The sequence below is a fragment of the Balaenoptera physalus genome (assembly GCF_965194825.1).
Source record: "Balaenoptera physalus genome assembly, chromosome: 2".
NCBI classification, from domain to species: domain Eukaryota; kingdom Metazoa; phylum Chordata; class Mammalia; order Artiodactyla; family Balaenopteridae; genus Balaenoptera; species Balaenoptera physalus.
The window spans coordinates 149,788,975-149,810,135 of record NC_138883.1 but is presented as its reverse complement, the minus strand read 5'-3'; the positions used below and the strand labels follow the sequence as shown (position 1 = coordinate 149,810,135).

At 48.4% G+C, this 21,161-nt stretch overlaps 2 protein-coding genes across 7 annotated transcripts in view; both read right to left on the bottom strand.

Annotated features, from left to right (window-relative positions):
* The window catches only part of PCSK6 (proprotein convertase subtilisin/kexin type 6), a gene marked incomplete at its 5' end in the record, with an annotated part of 193,450 nt that overhangs the window by 150,042 nt on the left and 22,247 nt on the right, over positions 1 to 21,161 (bottom strand). The window lies entirely within an intron of this gene.
* Positions 3,728 to 21,161, bottom strand: part of TM2D3 (TM2 domain containing 3) — a 187,458-nt gene continuing 170,024 nt past the window's right edge. Inside the window, exon 8 of the transcript XR_014260302.1 lies at positions 3,728 to 4,856. The gene's annotated coding sequence lies outside the window, so the exon portion shown is untranslated. The remainder of the gene's footprint in view (positions 4,857 to 21,161) is intronic.

Sequence of the window (21,161 nt, the reverse complement as noted above, 5' to 3'; positions counted from 1 at the left end):
GGTTTCTCTAAGGGCTGGGGACCACCAGTCCACACACCGAGGGGCTCTGCTTAAAAACACAAGTGCAGCTGCAATGCCAGCGCCTTCAGCATCTTACCTAGTCATTGAGCTGCCCTTTCTCCAAGCACTATCCTTGTCTGATGCCCCCCGGGTCACTCCTGTCTGTCTGACTCACGCTGCGCTGCCCTCTGCCCAGCTCTCCCCCTGGCATTAGGCCTGGGTCAGGAATATGACGTTTCCGAGATGGGCAGAAGGTTGGAAAGGATCAAGGGATGGCAGAGCAGGAGGCAGGTGCCCTGACCGCAAGTGGGACACAGCCCAGCTTGGATGACGTGGCATTTACGACATAGCCATATCTTGCCCCGTCCCCCTTGCCCACGCTGTCACCTCCCCCACCACAGCCATGTCAACCCCAGTTATGCCCTCCCCACCTGGGAGCTGCCCCTTGAGCTCTCTGGGTGCCTTCGTGAGATAAGAGGATAGGAGGGCAGGTCACTCTGGGGACGTGGCCACTGGCCTGGTTAAACACGAGGGACAGCTGACTGTCCTCTGGCCTCACAGACAGGGGTGGGGGGAGGAAACACGGAGATGACCCCATTTTACAGATGGGAAGACTGAGGCCCAGGGGGGTTAAGCCCAACGTTACCCTCAGGGGCTCCCAATTCCTTAGCCAACTCTCCCCATTGTGCCCACAGACAAACAGGTGATGACATCTTACACCAAATGACAAACAGATACACAAGTTAGGGCTTAGGACTATTGCTACACTTTTGGTGCAGCTTCAGGGTCAAACTGACAAGACTTGGAAGCGGAAGAATAGACAAAAAAGGTGGGGTTGGCACAAAGACATCTTAAATTCAGGGTAATCCCCTAAGAAAGAAAACGTTCTTATTTTTACTTGGCATCTGCACTGACATTAAAGTAGGTGCTCATCCTGGCTCGGCAGCCCTGGCCATCCTGGATGCCGTCCCTTGGCCTGGCCTTGCTGTGCTCCCCTGGCCACCACGCCCATGCTCTGGGCACCGCTTCCCCAGCCAGCGCCTAAGCAACCTGCTCCGTCAAGACGGGGGTGGCGGTTGCAGCAGAACCCTGCTGCCCGAGGGCCCTGGCAGCCTCCTCTTCCTCCTCCGGAGCACGGAATAGATGCTCTTCCCCATCCTCCCAGGCTGCCCACCAGTCCTGCTCGGTGCTGAACCCCCAGACCCTCAATCTGTTCTTCCTCAATGAATCTGATCTCCGGTCTGCGAGGTGTTTTTTGTTGTTTTTCGGGGCGTGGGAGGGGAGTGTTGGTCACGACATAACATTTTCCATAAATGCTTTTTCTCTTTCGTATCCTTCATATTTTCACAATGCGTTAATTAGAGTCATTCTCTCAGCCTGCCACCACAGAAAATGAACAATCCGCTGAGTCTGTGATGCTCCCATCTCTTCACTCGACACTGATATGTAATTATACACATTAGGTGATAAAATTGGTAACATCATTAAAAACCTTGCTAAGAGTTCTCAGCCAGAACATTGGAAGAAATGAGATCAAAGAAGCCATAGTGAGGAGAGCTGGATGTGGTTTCTCTCTAACAGATTCCTCTGTTACAGGGGTCCCCGACCCCCAGGCCTGTTAGGAGCCGGGCCGCACAGCAGGAGGTGAGCAGCAAGCCAGCGAGCGAAGCTTCCTCTGCCGCTCCCCATCGCTCCCCATCGCTCGCAATACCGCCTGAACCATCCCCCCCAGCCCCCGTCCGTGGAAAAGTTGTCTTCCATGAAACCGGTCCCTGATGCCAGAAAGGTTGGGGACCTCTGCTCTTTTAGACACTTTAAAAAAAAAACCTAGTCATATATGCACTCGGTACAAAATCTGGATGGTAAACAGGGTATATAGAGTTATAGGGAACAGCAAGTCCCCCTCTTCCTTCTCGCAGCCACTAAGGTCCCCGACTTTTGCTGGGGGCTCCTGGTTCATAACAAGAACAGTACCCAGGCCGCAAGCTGAGAGTTCAGATGCATTAACTTGATTCTTGCAACAACCTTACGAGGGAGGCGCCAGGAGCACCCTCATCTTGCAGATGGGGAAACAGAGGCACCACTTAACAGAGTGGTTAAGTGACTGGCTCAGGCCCCCACCCCACCCCACGCAGCACAGTCAGGAGGTGAATCAGAGTTCACACCCTTAACCACCGCCCCTCTGCCTCTCGACACACCTGCAGCATCACTGCCATGGGGATCCCACTCATCTCAGTCTGGTCCCCGGCAGCAGTTCGTGCACACACAGCCCAGTGCCTCACGGGGCTCACGTTCTTTCCTTCCAGTGCAGGAATCAGGAGAGACACTATTACGGCCCACACACACATCTGTTGCACTATGTCTGTGTGTGAGTGGGTGTGTGGATGCATGGGCATGGAAATGTGTGTGTCTGTGTATGTATGTATGTATGTATGTATATAGATGTATGACTGCATGTGTGTGCACACAGATGTGTGTGTGTATACACACATATGTTGTGTATTCAGATTGGTGTGTATATTTATGTTTGTGTGTATATAGTTGTGTGTGTTTATGCAAGATTCACACATAAATGGCCCTGAGATGCAACCAGGCAAGTCTTTGGTTTTCCCACAGCCCTCACATCCGAGCGGACCTCCAGGGCCACTGCAGGTCACCCTAATTCAGAACCTCTGCATCTGAGGCTTGGAGCAAACCCGCTGTGGGCCAGACCTGCCCCCAGATGGAGGTTCTGGTTCTAGAGGTCTGGAACACCACTGAGCATGTGGATTCCGAAACCCATCCCCAGGAGACGCTGAGCTGCAGCCGAGGATCGTGTCAAATCCCGAGGACAGCCCTTTCCAGGAGAAGGCCCCTACCCTCCTCCCCTTCCTGCCTGGCACTTCCCCACTGGTCCTGCCTGGGGCCCTGAGCACGCTGTGCTGGAAAGGCTGAGTCCTCCCTGTTCTCGGCAGACCGCCTGGGGTGAGACGACCCCAGCCACAACCAGAGCATGCATCCTTAGATCAACACCATCTTGCTGCCCTCACCTCCACACAGATCCATTCCTCCTCCCGAGGAATCCCTCATCTTGGTGAAGGCACCACCATCCTCCGCGTGCATCCAGTCTTCAAACCCTCTGAAAGTGACCTCGTGAATGGTTCTCAAGCCTGGCTGCTCCCCAGTGACCCCGCTCCAGTGCAGGCAGCCCCACCGCCCTGCCTGCACCAGGGCAGGGCACTGCTGGCCTCCTAGTCTCCATCACACTGCCATTGCCATGCCAGCTCTGCCCCCTCTAGGGGCATGAAGCCCGAGTCCTTCACGGGGCACACGAATGTCTCCACAACCAGGCCAGGCCAGCTCTCCGGCATAGGCCTGGCCTCACCTGCCTCACCTTCTGTTCTCCAGTGACACTGCTGTGTTTGAGGGACCCTCGCGTGCTCTTTCACACCCCCGAGCCTGCTCATGCTGGACACCTCACACCAACAAGTCCACCTCCCACTCTGATTTGAACCATCACCTCAGCTGTCACTGCCTCCAGGAAGCCCTCCTGGACCTCCCAGGCCCAGGTCTGACTACATGTACCCATCACAGCCTATCCTCCCTCCCTCCCTCCCTCCACGCTAAGCTCCTCAAAGGCAGAAACTGTCATCTGTATAATCCTCAGGTCCTGGCAGCGTCTGGTGCACAGCAGGAGCTCAAGAAATGTTTGGTGAAATGAACAGACCTTGAGTGACACTGGAAGGACACATGTCTTCCCCTGTCCACCTACATAGGGTTGTCCAGTTCGGCCGTGACCAAGACCCCAGGCCTCCCAGCTGTTTTGCCTTTGGGCTCTCTCTAGCCCCCTCCCAGGACAGTCCTGAGGCTGTGGAGGCAGGCCGACCACCCACCAGCTGTGTGGCCTGGGCGGGGCCCGAGCCGGCCCCTCTGACGTCCAGTCACAGGGACACGGGGCTGAGCGAGGCCGGCGGTGCAGGGCTCTGCACTCCCTCCAAGTGGCCGGCTGTGGAGAGGAAGCATCTCAGTGACCACAGGTGGGGAAGAGCGTAAACAGCTTGCATAGCCCAGCAAGGAAGGGGCAAAAGCCAAGTGTGATGGGGGAAAGGCCCGGGCTGGGGGTGTTCATAGGAAGAGCCTCTCTTCTCCTGTTTTTTCCTGTTAATGTGAGTACAGCCAGCTTCAAATCACCTCCCTGCTTATACAGGGCAGGTGTGAGGTAGGAGGGATCCGTGGGTGCTGCCAGCTGGGGCGCACCCTGCCTTCCTGGAGGAAAAGAAGATGACTTGGTGTTTTTTGCAGAGCCTCGGGAACAGAGGAGGAGAACCTCATCTAATTTATCACGTTTGCTTTGCAGCAAAGTCACTGATGAGCATGCCGGATCCACCCCAAATGACATCTGATGGTTCCAAAGGTCCACCCGCCCACTCAGGCCTCCGACGGACGTGACCTCAGATGCAGGTGCAATGCTGTAAAGCCCGCAAGCTGGCTTTTGGGGGGGGGATGGCCAAGCACATACTTTGGTCAGTCCACTGGGATGCCACCCACCTCCCCAGGCCAGCACACTGGCATCTGCCTCAGAGGAACAGCTGATAAGTCACAAAGTGTCACAATTCAAGGTCTCAGAAGCCAGTGGGCTGCAGATGAGGCTTCTGGCTTTGCGAAAAAGTATTCACTTTATCACTCCCATAGCCTGCCCTTGGATGGAAACAGATGTCCTGAGCCCGGCTGCTCACAGCTGCAGTGGGCCAGCTCCTGGAACTCCTGGTCTGCAGGGCCTGTGTCTTCCAAGGGCCCCGGCTCTTGGAGGAGTCTATGTTTGAAAGTGACGGGCGTCAGAGTTCAGTTATATAATGTTATTCATCCCAGTGGGTCTGCTTAAGAAAAACATAACTAATTAGATCCTATAAAAACCTACACACCAAATTAATTTGGCCTTGCGCTGGTGACTTCCACCTTTAGAAAGTTATAAACATAGATGGCCACTGAACCTATATTTAGCCAGCACAGAGTTACTTGGTATTTATAATTAAGGAAGTCCAGAGAGAGAGAATGGACATTTTGTTGTTACTTTCAAAAGCATTTTTAAAAAATCCTGCTTCCCATTTCGGTCACAGATACACACAGCAACATTCTGTTACTACAGTGATTACAATTCTGACCCAAGTTAAGGTTATTACACAATTTCCTAGTCTCCTCAGATTGCTTTCTTCAACATGTATCCACCCAAAGCGCGCAATTAAGCTGCTCAACTTCCTACAAATTCCTGAAAAATCACTAATTTTTACTTAGCAGACTGCATTTTCTCTTCCCTGAAGTCACCAAGCCAAATTGTCTAGCTTCAGGTGAGGACAGTTAATGTATACATCTGGCCTCAACCTATACCTTTAATATTCACAAAGAGACATCTGAAAAACTCTACAACCTTTTTGAAGCTCTTCATTTCAAACCATTTACTGGTTAAAGGTTTCTTTATGGCTGTCCGGAATTAGTCGTTTTGCCAGATTTCTAAGCCATCACCCATGTGGCTGATTTGATGGTGAGGGTGGGTTCACCCCGTGTGTCCCCGCTGCCTGCTAACCGCTCTGCAACGTGTTTGGTCTCCAGTGGGGAGAGGTACCCCCGACGCCCACAGGGCCCAGGCAGGGACCCCACGACTGGGAGGTGATGGGTGGGTAAAGAGTCGGGAACTCAGTACTGCTGGATCTCTGGAAATCTTCCAGAGAAGCCAACGTTCAGATCCTACATGAGCTCTTGCAAGTTTTTATTACTACATTGGCAACTAATTCTAAAATGTTAACACCCCTGTGTGGCCCGCCTAAAACAAACCTGTGGGCTGCAAGCAGCCCGTGGTCCTTGCGACGGGGGATCTAGATATTTGGTCTGGACTTTCCCCACTCTAGGAGGCCTGCTGCTGACTTTTTTCTTGCTGAGTACGGAAGACATGGGGGAGAGGCTTATCTTCAGAAACTCTCATCTGGAAAATTAGCCAGGGAAGAGACAGTCTGGGACAGACATGCCCAGATTTGCTCTTAGCAAAGACCATCTCGGCTTGTGAGTGGAGTAAAAGATGCCCATGACCTTCAGCACAATGGCCATGCACAGCACACTTTGGGGGGCCAGCAATGCCGGGGATCGATCCCCTGAGCACCCAAGGAAACTGGGGGGGCCTATCTGGGTCCTACCAGCCCCCTCCCAGGCTCCCCAGAAAGAAGGGCCAGTGCTGGGCTGCAATTTGGGGCAACTTGACTAAGGCAGGTCAGGAGGCTACAAGGTATGAAAAAAAGAAAAAAAAAAGATTTGTAGGGACTCCCCTGGTGGTCCAGTGGTTAGGGCTCCACGCTTTCACTGCAGGGGGCACAACCAGGTTCAATCCCTGGTTGGGGAACTAAGATCTCGCATGCTGTGTGGCACAGCCAAAAAAAAAGATTTTTGTCCTTACAAAAAAAATGTTTAAAATTCAAACTTTAGTGGCTTCCCTGGTGGCGCAGTGGTTGAGAATCTGCCTGCCAATGCAGGGGACACGGGTTCGAGCCCTGGTCTGGGAAGATCCCACATGCCGCGGAGCAGCTGGGCCCGTGAGACACAACTACTGAGCCTGCACGTCTGGAGCCTGTGCTCCGCAACAAGAGGGGCTGCGATAGTGAGAGGCCCGCGCACCACCATGAAGAGTGGCCCCCGATTGCCGCAACTGGAGAGAGCCCTCGCGCAGAAACGAAGACCCAACACAGCCAAAAATAATAAAATACAAATAAATAAATAAATTTAAAAAAAAAATTCAAACTTTAATATCAAAAACTCTCAATGTGAGAGGAGTTATGCTAAGGGAAATTAAAAAGTGTTTTAGAGAAATTAATCTTCAAAATTTTTCACTTTAAAAATAAATAGCTCTTATACCCAAAAGAAGTGAAAGCAGAGACTCGGACAGATATCTGTACACCCATGTTCACAGCAGCATGATTCACAATAGCTGGATGCAACCCAAGTGCCCATCGATGGATGAATGGATAAACAAAGTGTGTTCTATGCATACAAGGGACTATCATTCAGCCTTAAAAAAGGAAGGACAGTCTGACACCTGCTATGACACGGATGAACCTTGAGGACATTATGCTCAGTGAAATAAGCCAGACACAGAAGGGCAAATCCTGCTTGATTCCATTTATCTGAGGCACCAGACGAGTCACATTCACAGAGACAGAAAGTAGATGGTGGGGGCTGGGGGTGGGTTAGTGTCTGACAGGGACAGAGTTTCATTTTTGGAAGATGAAGACGTTCTGGAGATGGTGGTGACGGCTGCACAGCAATGCGAATGTGCTTAATGTCACTGAACTGGACACTTAAAAATGGTGAAGATGGTAAATTTTATTACGTATATTTTACCACAATTAAAAAAATATATCTCATCTCCTCTACATTCTTGCCCCCCCTTTCCTAAAACTGACTCCTCTCCGGTGTCACTCTGGGTGTTGGGGACCTCAGCTCCCATGACAGTGGCATGTGGAGGTCTGAGAGGGGGAGGTGCCATCAGCCCCAAAGAGCTCAGAACAGAAACAGAGGCCAGTGACGCTGCTCGGCTGTGATTACTAACTACTCTGGGCTCCAGGCAGCTCATCCCCATCCTATGTCCCTCTCAATTATGTGGTTTCCCCTAAAGGGAAAAGAGACACCAGGGAGGGACCTGAGCCCATCACCCCAGCTTCCTTCCTTATATCCTGACGCCCATCCCAAGTGACAGCCTTGAAGGTCTGCTGACCAGGGGTCCCATGACCCACCCTGGAAGCTGGCCTCTCAGGGGCTGGCCCTGCTGAGACAGGAGGCTTAGATTTCACGGAAACCTTCAGTCTAAGTACATCAGTGCCCAAACTCAATAATGCCCATTAAGAACAGACGGAAAGAGAAGCACGCACTGTCCTTTGGCTTCTGTGACTCAACCCCCCGCCAGTAGTTCAAAGTGAAGAAGCTGCTGGGGAGTCAGCTGTCATGATTTCACCAACACCCAACTCGAGGGACACCCTTACCTGGTTGCAAAGCACATCTTGGTTTATAAACTAAAACAGCTTTGTGCAACTGTTTCCATCTGGGCCCTTTTACTGTGGCATTTGGGACTTTTCACGCAGCTGCTGCATTAAGGGGTCAGGGGACCGCGGTGGCTGCCAGCCTCTGTTTCTACTCTCTCTCGGGAGGAGCTGGATCAGCTTCTCTCTCTGTCCCTTTCATGTTAACATTATGGTTTATGGAATATCTGGCCATAAAAAATTTCAACAGAACTTTAGTATTCAAAGTAAAACTTCAAAAGCACTAATTTGTAGGTGAGAAGTCACTGTTTGAAAGGAAAGTGGGACAAAACAGATTATCCTGTTCTCTGTCTGCCCTCTCACCTCTGCCCACGATTCACTAAGACGATGCACACGACTGACTGACGGCCGGATGAAGGCCTCCCTCACGGGGCGCTGCCCTTCGGCTACCCTACTGTGTTTACTGCCCCGGACACACCCACACGACTGCCCGCTCACGCCTCCACTCTCCCCACAAGGCTCTGAGCAGCTCTCGAGTTGGGCACTATTCCAGGCTCTGGGGTCCTGCAGGGCTCACGCGGCCCAGGACCTGCCTCCGGGGAGGGCCCCCAGAAGTGAGTGCCACAGAGCAGGGCGAGGAGGGCCCCAGACGAAGCCCTCCTGCCCGGCTGGCACTCAGATCTCAACTCTGAGCAACAAGCTACCCAAATGCTCCCTAAGACAGAAACGGGGACCCACATTTGGAGAGGCTGGCGTCCTACCAGTGGAGAGAACCTCTTCTCTACTGGGCTTTCAAGGAAAGATGGGGCCAGGGCAGGGAGGTGACAACAAAGGGACCCCGGTCACCACCTTACATGGACTTGGGACGGGGGGAGCAGGGGGACTCCAAGTTGCGACTGTGGCCTTGGAGCCAGGCCGCCGGGATCTAAATTCCAGCTCCTCCATTTAACTGAAAAGAGACTCCAGTCAAGTTCCTTAATTTTTCTTTGCCTCCACTTTCCCTTTCCAGGCAATGGGGTAACAGTACACCTCCACCCCACCCCCCCATGGCTGCTGGGAGGATAAATGAGGCACGACGCATGTGAATGCCTGCACGGGGCCTGAGACACGGCAGGCTGTCGTTCAAGTAGCTTTTTTCATATTATTTCTGTAAGAAATAATACACATCCCACTTTGGGAGGGAAAAAATAGTTTGCAACAAAGCCAATTGCAAAGTTAGTTAGGTAACAAATCCCATTTGCCCTTTGATTTCAATTAAAAACATATATATACATTCCCTGGTGGTCCAGTGGTTAAGACTCCGTGCTCCCAATGCAGGGGGCCTGGTTCGATCCCAGGTCAGGGAACTAGATCCCACATGCATGCTGCAACTAAAAGATCCCGTGGGCTGCAACTAAGACCCAGTGCAGTCAAATAAATAAATAAATAAATATTTTTAAAAAAACATATACATACACCTCTTTATTAGTGGTCCCTGTGGGGAAAATAATCCCACCTAGACAGAGCCAAAGAGGCCAGTGTGAACACTCCCCACCCGCCACTGGCCAGGCCTGCGCTGAGGGCACGTGGGAACCCGCAGGGCTGGGGGCCTCCATGCACGCGCCGCGCTGCCTGCCCCGTCCGCGCATCCTCGGGATGTTTCATGTCCCTGAGATGGACTTAACTTCTTGTCCCTCTTATTTTCATCCACTCGTATAAAATGAGGTTGCAATATATGATCACTTCCAGGCTGAGCCATTTTTTTCAGTTCTGTAAAATGAATTCATGCTTCTGTCATCATTCATGTTCACAAGTCTGTAAAGACAAACTCTCTCCGAGTGACTCGCTCACTGGGTTCTGTGAGGTTCTGTCTGATTTATGATCACCACTCACTGGAGCCTAGAACTGGCACTTCCACACCCGCATCAGCAGACACAGATGACACATCTCCTCCGAGGGGAACGGGGTCCAGGCCTTTCCGGGTGACCCACAAGGTCGCGGCCGCACACCTGCGCTCCCAGGGCCCAGCAGCTTCTCTTCCAGAGCTGGGTCAGCAGTGAGGACCTGCCCCCCTCCCAGAGGATGATGGGCAAAGGGGAAGGGAGAGCCAAGTTGTGGCAAAGGGAGCATCTGTCCCAAGACCCAACAGGACACAGGTGCTCTGGGGTCAATTTCCCTCTTTTGTCTCCCTGTGAGGAAGGGACCCGCTCTTCCGTTTTTCAAGAGAAGCTGAAGCGGGGGAGGGATAAATTAGGGGCGTGGGATTAGCAGATGCAAACTACTATATATAAAATAGGTAGACAACAAGGACCTACTCTGTCACACAGGGAACTATATTCAATATCTTGTAATACCCTATAATGGAAAAGAATCTGAAAAACAAAATATATATATATAACTTGAATCACTTTGCTGTACACCTGAAACTAACACAACATTGTAAATTAACTATACTTCAATTAAAAAAATAAAAATTATTTTTAAAAAGTAGGTAGCACTGAATTTCTTGTTCCTGAATAAAATGATACCATTTTTAAAAAATGAAAGAGAGAAGCTGGAAACTTAAATTCCTATCTGAAATCTCCTAACGTTTATTTTTTGGTAATTTTTATTTTATATTGGACTATAGTTGATTTACAATGTTTGTTAGTTTCAGGTGTACAGCAAAGTGATTCAGTTATACACATACACATATTCATTCTCTTAAAAATTCTTTTCCCATTTAGGTTATTACAGAATATTGAGCAGAGTTCCTCCCAATGTTTAAATGTTAGTAACTATTCCAATTTTCTAAAAACATTCTAATTAGAATAAAATACACCTGGGGGGCTGCACACACCCCTGGGCCACCGTGGGACCTGGCTCCCCTGCCACGCCCTCTGAGTTCGCTCCCCCCTCTGGGGACCATCTCCCACCTCTAGGGCCCCCCGCCCTGCTCTGCATCTCACAGCACATACCCCTCTCAGGGCGTCTCCCCGAGAGGAACAGACCCAGCAGCCTGGAGGGAGTTCTCTGCAGATCAGCTCCTTTCAAAGACCTCCGCTCTGTTATGTTTCTCCCCAGTGACGACGACAGACGTGAACGCTGTCAAATGGTGACTCAGATTCTCAGATTCTCAGCGATGGGTCTAATTACTCAACACATCACCTCTCAAACCTCTTTCTTCCCCAAATCCAAGCTACGTTTACCAGCTTTTGGTAGATCTCTGTCAGCTTCTATATAACTCCTCCACATCAGCCTCACCTGGAGAAAAACAAATTGCCTTCCATTTCATTTGATGACCCCTACCTGCCATGGAACTTTCCTCAAGAATTCTTTTCTGCGCCTGGCTATTTACTGCCAGCAGTTCTGCTGTGGTTCTGCAGGCCTCATATTCAACTAGAATGGCTGTACGTGTGGCTTTTCTCAGCCAAGGGAGAGAGGCTTTGGGATAGAAGAAAAGATCAGAAAAAGAAACTAAAACGCAACTTGTTTTGACAGGCTATCCTGCCCCCAAGTCAAAGAAGCCATCGCCACCTTGCTCCGGGCACCTGGAGATCCCAGAGTTTGGAAGGGCTTGTGAATCACACCTGCGTGCCGTGCGGGGGAAACTGGGCTTGTGAATCACACCTGCGTGCCAGGGGAAGCCACGCGTGTGGACCCCCTGCTCCACCGCCAGCCGTATCCACTGCCATGTAATGTGACAGCCCAACTTCCCTCATCCTGGACACCCACATGGGTGAATCGCCCCAGCTTCAGTCACCAACTGCTCACTCACTCCACACCCCCAAGCCCCCTCCAGGTCCCCTCTCCCCACACCCTACCCCCTGAATATCCTCACCCAGCCCTGCTCCTAACTCCTCTCACTGAACCCTTGGGAATCCCTATTATTTTTTTAAAATGGGGGAATTCCCTGGCAGTCCAGTGGTTAGCACTCTGTGCTCTCATTGCCGAGGGCAATCCCTGGTCGGGGAACTAAGATCCCACAAGCCTCGTGGTGTGGTCAAAAAAAATAAATTAAAAAAATTTTTAAAAAATGGAATAGGAAAAAATATTTGCAAGTCATATATCTGAAAAGGGGCTAATATCCGGAATATATAAAGAACTCCTACAACTCAACAATAACAAAACCCAGATTAAAAATGAGCAAAGGACTTGAATAGACATTTCCCTAAAGAAGATATTCAAATGGCCAATAAGCACATAAAAGGATGCTCAACATCACTAATCATTAGGGAAATGCAAACCAAAAGCACAATGGAATACTATTTCACACCAGTTAGGATGGCTACTATAAAAAAAAAAACCCTAAAAAAGCAGAAAATAACAAGTGTTGTCAAGGATGTGCAGGAATTTGAACCCTTGTACACTGCTGGTGAGAATGTAAAATGGTACAGCATTGTGGTTCCTCTAAAAGGTAAACATAAAATTACCATATGATCTGGCGACTCCACTTCTGAGTATATGCCCCAAAAGAATTAGAAACAGGATCTCAAAGAGATCTTTGTAAGCCAGTGTTCATAGGAGCACTAGTCACAGTAGCCAAAGGTGCTCACTGAGCGATGAATGGATGACCAAAATGTGCTCTATCCACACAACGGAATATTATTCAACCTTGAAAAGGAAGGAAATCCTGAGACCTGCTACAGTACAGATGAATCTTGGGGACATTATGCTGCGTGAAATAAGCCAGTCACAAAAGGATAAATATCGTAAGATTCCACTCCTATTGAAGCACTTGGAGTCGGCAAATTCATAGAGACAGAAAGTAAAATGATGGTTGCTAGGGGTGAAGGGGGAGGGGAGTGGTAAGTTAGTGTTTACTAGATAGAAATTTTCAGTTTTGCAAGACAAGGAGCTCTGGAGACGGACAGTAGTGAGGGTTGCACCGCAATGTCAATGTACCCAATGCCACTGAAATGTCCACTGAAAAATGGTGAAAATGGTACATTTTATGTTACACATATTTTACCACAGTTGACCACTTTTTAAAAAAGCCTCAGGTACTTCCCTGGTGGCGCAGTGGTTAAGAATCCGCCTGCCAATGCAGGGGACAGGGGTTTGAGCCCTGGTCAGGGAAGATCCCACATGCTGCGGAGCAACTAAGCCCGTGAGCCACAACTACTGAAGCCCGCACGCCTAGAGCCCGTGCTCCGCAACAAGAGAGGCCACGACAATGGGAAGCCGGCACACCACAACAAAGAGTAGCCCCTGCTCGCCGCAACTAGAGAAAGCCAGCGCGCAGCAATGAAGACCCAACACCGCCAAAAAAAATAAATAAATAAATTTATAAAACAAAATAAACTTATTAAAAAAAAAGCCTGAAACAAACAAAACATTCCTCTACCGGTCTGGTATTTCCATACACAGCCTCGTCTTAGGTGAAAGCCCCAAGTTGCCTGGGACCCCCCAGTATACCGTGTGTGTCCTGGTTTTCTCAGTCCTAGTGTCTGACCTGATTATTCACAGCTTTCCTCACTCTCAGAAACGTGACCGTGGGCCCCTCCCAGGAAAGAACGCCTCCAGGCCGACCCGAGTTTCCTCTCCCTGAGTCCATACCGCCCACCACCATGTATTCCCAGCTACACCCCTCATGCCACCATCAAGGGGCTCACCCTCCCCTCATCACCATTTTGCCACTGACACATGACTTTGACACCCTGGTAAACAACCCTCCTGACACCCTGGCCTCAACACTCCCCTCATTCTCTTCCAGACCACCTCCCCCATTCCAGCAACCGTGAGCACGTTCCCAGCCAGGTCCCCACACCCAAACCCCTCCCTCGCCACGACTCTCCCCTCCCGTCCATCATGACCTGGATGCTCCCGATCACTGGTCCATCCTGCCCCGTCCGTCGAACCTAGCCTGGTCCTTTGGGGCCACTGTTTCAACCACGTTGTCCTTAGAACCCTACACTGCCTGTCCCTCCCACCTTCAGCCATCCTGCTTTTCCAGTCCCCGGCACGGCTAAGGGCATCCTTCCCACCCGGTCAAGCTGTCATGACATTAGACCCTCAGCACTGCCGGACTTCTCAGTGACCAGAGGACACCCTCCACCACAGCACAGGCCCACCCAGCTCAAAGCCCCTCGGCTTTCTCCCTCCTGTGGGTCCCCTTCTTTTAGCCCTCCGACAACTCTCTCCTGCCTCTCTTCTTAAAACAGGCCTTTCCCAGGGCCTCTGGTCCTTGCCCCAAACTGCCCCTTCTCTCTGGCCCTCCTCCCACCAGTATTCATGCTGCTCTCGTCCAGCCGCCTCCCCCCTCATCGGACAGAATCCTCCTCATCCTCCACGGTCAGCCCAAACCTGTTTCTCCTTAATGAGCCCCAACTCCAGAAGCCGTAAGGCACAGAGATATCCCCGGAGAGCAGAGAGGCGCGTGGACAAAAAGTCAACGGAGATGCAGAGGGTCTGAGCAGCTCTATCCAGAGGCGTGTTCAAGAGGGCTCAGAACTCTGCACCCAACCACAGAGGACAGCACTCTTCCAGACACACAGGACATTTTCAAAAACTGACCCAGGACCAGGGCTAAAAGCAAGTCTGCTACAGCATCAAAGAACTGATCTCCCAGACAACACAGTCTCTGATGGCGGTGTAATTAAGCTGGACGTCAGTAACGTAAAAAGGGATTCAAAAATCCCACACACTTGGAAATTAACAAACATGTTTATAGGACTCATAGGTCAAAGAAAACACCATAATGGGAATTTTAAATTACACAGAATGGAATGAATGAAAATACTACATACAACAACTTATGAGCATCAGTGAACATGATAGTGGAAGGGAAATGTATAACCTTAGGTGCTCCAATTAGAAGTGAACACACTGAAAATTCACGAGATTAAGTGTCTTACTAAAAATTTTTAAAAATAAATAAACCAGAGAAGAAAGGAGATAAATTTAGGAGAATTCTGCAAAAATAGAAAATAAATTTATAATAAAGAGAATAAACAAGGCCAAAACCTAGGAAGAAGGGAATGAAAGGAGAGATATAACCACAGATAAAGCAGAGAATTTAAAAATAATAAGGAAACACTATCAACGATGGTAAGCTAACAAATTTGAAAACTTAGACAACACGAACAAGTCCCTGGAAAATTATAAAAACTAACAAAGAAAGAAATACAAGACATCAGACTTTCCATTAAAGAAGCTGAAGCAGTAGTTAAACATCTTTTCTATCACACAAACAGGCCTGTAAGTTTTACGGGTAAGCTCTACCAAAATAAAAGTGTGGATCATCCCAGTCTTGCACTAACTCTTCCAGAGAGTAGAAAAAGAGTAAAATTTTATAAGGCCAGAATATCTTTAATATTAAAACCGAACAAGGACAGTATAAGAAAGGAATATTATGGGTTCATTTTACTCATAAGTATAGGAGCAAACTCCTAACTAGAATATTAGAAAACCAAGTTCTTCAATGAGTAAAAAAGGTAGTCCACCAGGACCAAGTTTGGTTTATCCCAGAAATGCAAGGGTATTTTAACATTAGAAAATCAATAAATGTAATTCATTACATGAATAGATTAAAGGAGATGCAGGAAAACTTTTGCTAAAATGCAAAACCCATGATAAAAAGCTCTTAGCAAGTTAGAAAGGGAACTTTCTTAACCTGTTAAAGTTATCTATAAAAACAAATAGCAAATATCAATCTTAACAGGGAAATATTGAAAGTATTCCCTTTAAAGTCAAGAGCAAGTTAAGAATGTCCAAATAACCAATGTTTTATTTATCATTATACTGAAGGTCCAGCATCACCAACAATAAGTAAGTAAACAGCTTAAATATTGATCAGGAAGAAACAAAACTACCATTATTCACTGGTGATATGACTATCTACTTAGAAAACCATAACAAATTTATAGACAAATTATTAGAAAGAATAAGGAGTTTATAGTAAGGTGGCTGGATGTAAGAACAGTATTTTTTTTAAATAAATTGCATTTCTACATACTAGCAACAAATGTTAGAAAACTTAAGGTACCTATACATTTAACAAAAGATGTGTTAAGTCTTATATATAGAAAGTTATAAAACTTTGCTAATAGACATTAAGGGAGATGTAAATAAATAGACATACCATGTTCATGGACAGGAAGACCCCATATCATAAAGCTATAACAAATACATCAAACAGATTTATATATTAAATAAAATTTCAGTCAAATTTCAAACGGGGTTTTTGTTTGTTTGTTTTGTGAAACTTGTCAAATTGATTCAAAGTTAACATGTTAGAACAAAGGGCCAAGAATAGCCTAGATATTCCTGAAAAAGAATAAGACTTGTCCTACAAAATATCAAGCCTTATTATAAGGCTACAGTAAGAAAGTTTGTGATGCAGTGGGTCAGGGACAGACAAATAAACTCACAGAACAGAAAAGAGACAAACCCATGCAAATACAGAACTTGATTTATCAGGAAACATCAATTAAAATGAGGGACTTATCAAATTATGATGTTAGGAAATTCATGGGGTAGGGGGGAGTTAAATCCCTTCTTCACATCAAATACAAAAACAAACTGGAGCCAGATTAAGTACTTAAGTGTGAGAAGTCTAACTAAAGTTTTTAGAACTTATGGGAATGGGCCAGATAGCTTCTAATTAATTCCCTAAATCTATTGAATACTTTCCTCCACCCGGCTCTCAGCCCCAGTAACAAGGACTGCATCAGCGAGCTCTCTGCCCTCTGGCTGAGGATGGGTTTGGTCCTGGAAAACCTTGGGAAGGTAGCAGAGGGAGGACGGAGAGAGTGAAGTTGTCCTATTTACTCCCCTGACCCTCCCTGTGGGGGTCTCTTCAGGCTGCCGTGTCTCCCTGAAAGTCACTGCTCTTCTCAAGGCACCTGGTCAAAGACATCTCTCCTCCCAGGCTCCACCACTTTTCCCTCCCTATTCCTTCAGGGCCATGGGACAAAGGCAACTCTGCTGTTAACAGTCCACCCACATCTTTGGAAAAGGTGAGTCTACCTATTTACCCTCCTCACAGTACCCTAATCTTTCCTGCTGAGATCCTGACTGATAAAGTAATCGTTACTGGAAGTGATCCTAAAATAGACCCTCAAAATGGGATACTGGGATTGGGTTGTGCATACACTTCCGGAGCACTGAGATAATCACCTTGCTGGGGACGGGGTGTGTGTGCATGTGTGACTACGGGTAATCCACAGCACTGGATTACACGCAAATCCAGAGCATCCGTGATTACACATAATGATACGTGGGATGAAGTGCAGGAGGAGGTGGGGCCTTGGGAGAACAGGGGCCGTAGCAAACATGATTGCAAAGCTTGTAAAGTTGGGTCGATTCTGCTTATGACCCTAGAGAGCACACATGGGGGAAAAGAGAAATTAAAAGCTAAGAATCAGTAACTAAGAACACATGTGGAGAACCAGAAGACCCCCATGGCAGCCCAAGAGTGTGATTTTAAGGTTCCAGAGTTAAAAAAAAAAAAAAAAAAAATTGAAATGCACAACACTCCTAGGTAAGTAACAGTTGGGAAAGGTGGGAAGAAGAGGGCCCATCAGACCCAGGCAGACACTGGCTGCAACAGAGGACTGACCTGCCCCACCTGCAGAAACAACCCTCCCACCAGCTGTGAGGGGAAAGCCTCACCTCTGCAAGAAAAGCTACTGCTTCACAGCGGTGGGGGGGGGGGCCTCTCTCCTCAGGACCCAGTCCACTCCCCTCGCCGCCTACACCCACAAAATGAGGTGCGTCCCAGGGATCCAGGAGCTACCCTGGGAGGAGAGAGCCAGTGTGTACCAGCAGGAGCCTGGACCACGCGAGAGCAGGCGGATGGGATGTAAATGGTCCAGACAGAGCCAGACTCGCAGATACGAGTGCTTTCCCCACAAATGGGGTGTGTAATGTGTAACTCAGATACGCAAGGCATGTTTACAGTTGGTAAGATTGGCCGATCAACATAGAGTGAACCAAATCCGATGGCTGGTGAGGTCAGGATGCTGGAACTACCGACACCCGTGAGGCAGTGGCTCTCCAGACTGCAGGGCACTGGGTCCCCAGGGGCTCATCACACCCGACGGCTGGGCCCACCCACAGAGGTTCTCATCGAGCAGGGCTGTAGTGGGGTCCAAGCAACTGTATCTCTTGCAGGGTCCAACATGCTGCTGTGGGTGGTCAGTGGGGACCCCAGGAAACAGGAATGTTGGAGGGATCTGTTCTCTGAAACCTGCTCAGCCACCCCTCACCAAGGAGTTAAGAAGGTGCCTGGGGGAGGCAGGGCAGCATCCTTCAAGGGCTCCAGGTGGCCATCCTCTCTGTCAGGCAGGTGACCAAGGGTTGCTCCAGCGCCTCTCAGTGGGAACCACTGGATTCTGAGAGGCAGACGCCAGTGGTGGGCACAGCTGATGGAGGCCAGGAGGTAGGTGCGATGATGACCCTGAGCAAAGAGATGGAGTGAGACCCAGGAAAAGAGGGGCAGCCTCTTGACACAGAGAAGCCGAAGCCTACTCAGCTGCTGCGCAGCCCTGCAGTGGGGATTCCCAGTATCTCAGTGCCCAGACCCAGAGCTCTGCAACAAGCACAGAAAGACTGGGTGCCTTTAGGGGAGAGCCCTTCCTCACACCTCCCCAGGCTCCTGCAGCCCCCTCCCGGTGGCGGTGCACTGGGGGAGGGGCATCCAGACCTCCTGGCAGCTATGAGCCTTGAGCTCTGAACTTGCACTGATCCCACATCCCTGAAATGCCACCGTGGCCCACGGGTCCTGCCTCTGACTGATGTAAACGCTCCTTGTATTCTGTTTTATTTTGTTCATGGACCAGGTCCACCTGAGGCTGTCTCCAGTGCCCCCGAAGGCCCCTGCTGGGTCATTTCCCAGATCCAGAACACAGAGCCTTGCAGGCACGCCAGGGAATGGCCATGGCCCCACTTTGGCTCTAGGGTGGGGGGCTGGGGCTATTATAAAGAAAGGGCCATGGTGCCGTCTGCTCCTTCTGCAATGCTGAGTGATACCGTGGGCGAGCCTTCTGACCTCAGGTAAGGAAGGGTTTCTTCAACAAGAGCGGAGGAAGCGCTATCCACAGAGGAAGAGACTGGCCTCACCAGGGGCAGGGGGTGGGGGGTGGGAAAATTGGGAATACTCTGTTACAAGGCACCTGCGCTACCCATGAAGTGGCACAGGGCTATCTGAAGGCAGACTTAAATTAGTTAACGGTGTATATTGTGAACTCCAAGGAAATCTCTTAAAAAAATTTTAAAGAAGTATAATTGATATGCTAAGTGAGGAGGTAAAATAGAATTATCTAAGAGGCTCCATTATAATCAGAGAATGTAGAAAAAGCAGGAAGGAGAACAAATATAACAGAAAACAATTAGAAACATGGTAAATATTAAGCCAATGATATCAGCAATCACTTTAAATGTGATATACCAACTAAAAGACAGAGAAAGAATGGATGAAAAAAAAAAAAACTTTTGTGCTGCAAAGGGCAACACCAAGAAAGTGCAAAGACAACCCACAAAATGGGAGAAAGTATTTGCAAATCACCTATCTGGTATGGACTTGCATCTAAAATATGTAATAATAAAAGACAAAACAATAAATGGGCAAAGGATTGGAACAGACATCTCTACAGAAGACATGCAAAAGGCCAAGAAACACATGAAAAGATGCTCAACATCATCAGCCATCAGGGAAACGCAAACCAAAACCAGAACAGCACTAGGATGGGTACAAAAGACAGATAATAACAAGTGTAGATTACAGTGTGGAGCAACTGGAATACTCATACACTGCTGGAGAGATTGTAAAATGGTGGAGCCACTTTAGAAAGCAATCTGGTAGTTTCTCAATAGGTCAAACATAGGGTTACCATGTGACCCAGCAACTCCACTCCTCAATATAATCCTAAAGGAGTGAAAGCACACACCCACACAAAAACTTCCGTGCAAATGCTCACAGCAGCATTACTCATAAGAGCCAAAAAAGTAGAAACAACCTCAATGTCCATCAATTGATAGACAAATAAAATATCCATATATTGGTATACCACCCATACAGTGGAATATTTGGAAATAACAAGAATAAAGTACTGGTACATATTACAAAATAATCTTGAAAACACACTAAGGGAAAGAAGCCAGTCACAAAAAAAAACCACATACTGTATGATTCCATTATATGAAATGTCCAGAGTAGGCAAATATATAGAGACAGAAAGCAGATTAGTTGTTGCTTAGGGCTGGGGGAGCGGGGGCAGGATGGGGAGTAGCAGCCAGTGGGTGTGGGGTTTCTTTCTGGGGTGACGAAATGCTCTAGACCTGATTGCCTTGACGGCAGCACACCCTGTGAATACACTAAAAAACACTGAATTGTACATTTTAAATGGGTAAATCATACGGCACATGAATTATATCTTAATAAAACGGCTATAAAAAAAGAGGAAAGATTGATACATACAATTATGTGAAAGTTAATTCTATTTAATCAGAAGACACGTACACAAGTTTTTTAAAAATTCACAAACTGGGAAATACTATTTCCCTCGCAACTGATAAAGCACTGGTATCCAGTATACATAAACCCAGTCATCCCAATTCTAGGCATGTACCCAAGAAAAACTCTGGCATATGCGCACCACAGGTCACCACAGGTCACGCACAAGGCTGTTCTTAGCAACAATGTTCTTAGTAAAAATCACAAACATGCATTGCCAGGAGAAGGACAGATACATCATGATTTGTTGGCCAATGAATATTGTATAGCAGTGAAAATAAATGAACCACAGCTAAGCTGGGGCTGTGGCTACAATGTGGCTGAGCCTTAGAAACATGTAAGGGTTGAGGGGAGGTCCCAGAACACCACACAGTATATCATTTTTATAGAGCTCAAAAGCAAAACTAAGCAAGGTATTGTCTAAGCATGTCTTCTTCACCTGTGGTACATGTACTGTTTGGACAGCAGTTACCCTGTGGGGCTGGAGAGATGGGGGCAGGGTGGGGTTAAATTAATTATACGAGGAGGCCATTAGGCTGAGGTGGCTCTAAGGCCTTAGCAGCCTGCATTTACAAGCAGCCAAACCCAAGCTTGTAAATGCCTCAAGGTTAAGAAATCAAAACCTAAGGACAGCCAGTCATGAACAGCTAACTAGGCTTTCCCAAATAAGGCAACTGCTGCAGCTACAGCCTATCAAATCACTTCCTTGCTTTGCTTCTGTGTCTCCCCTATAAAAGTCTTGCTCCTGT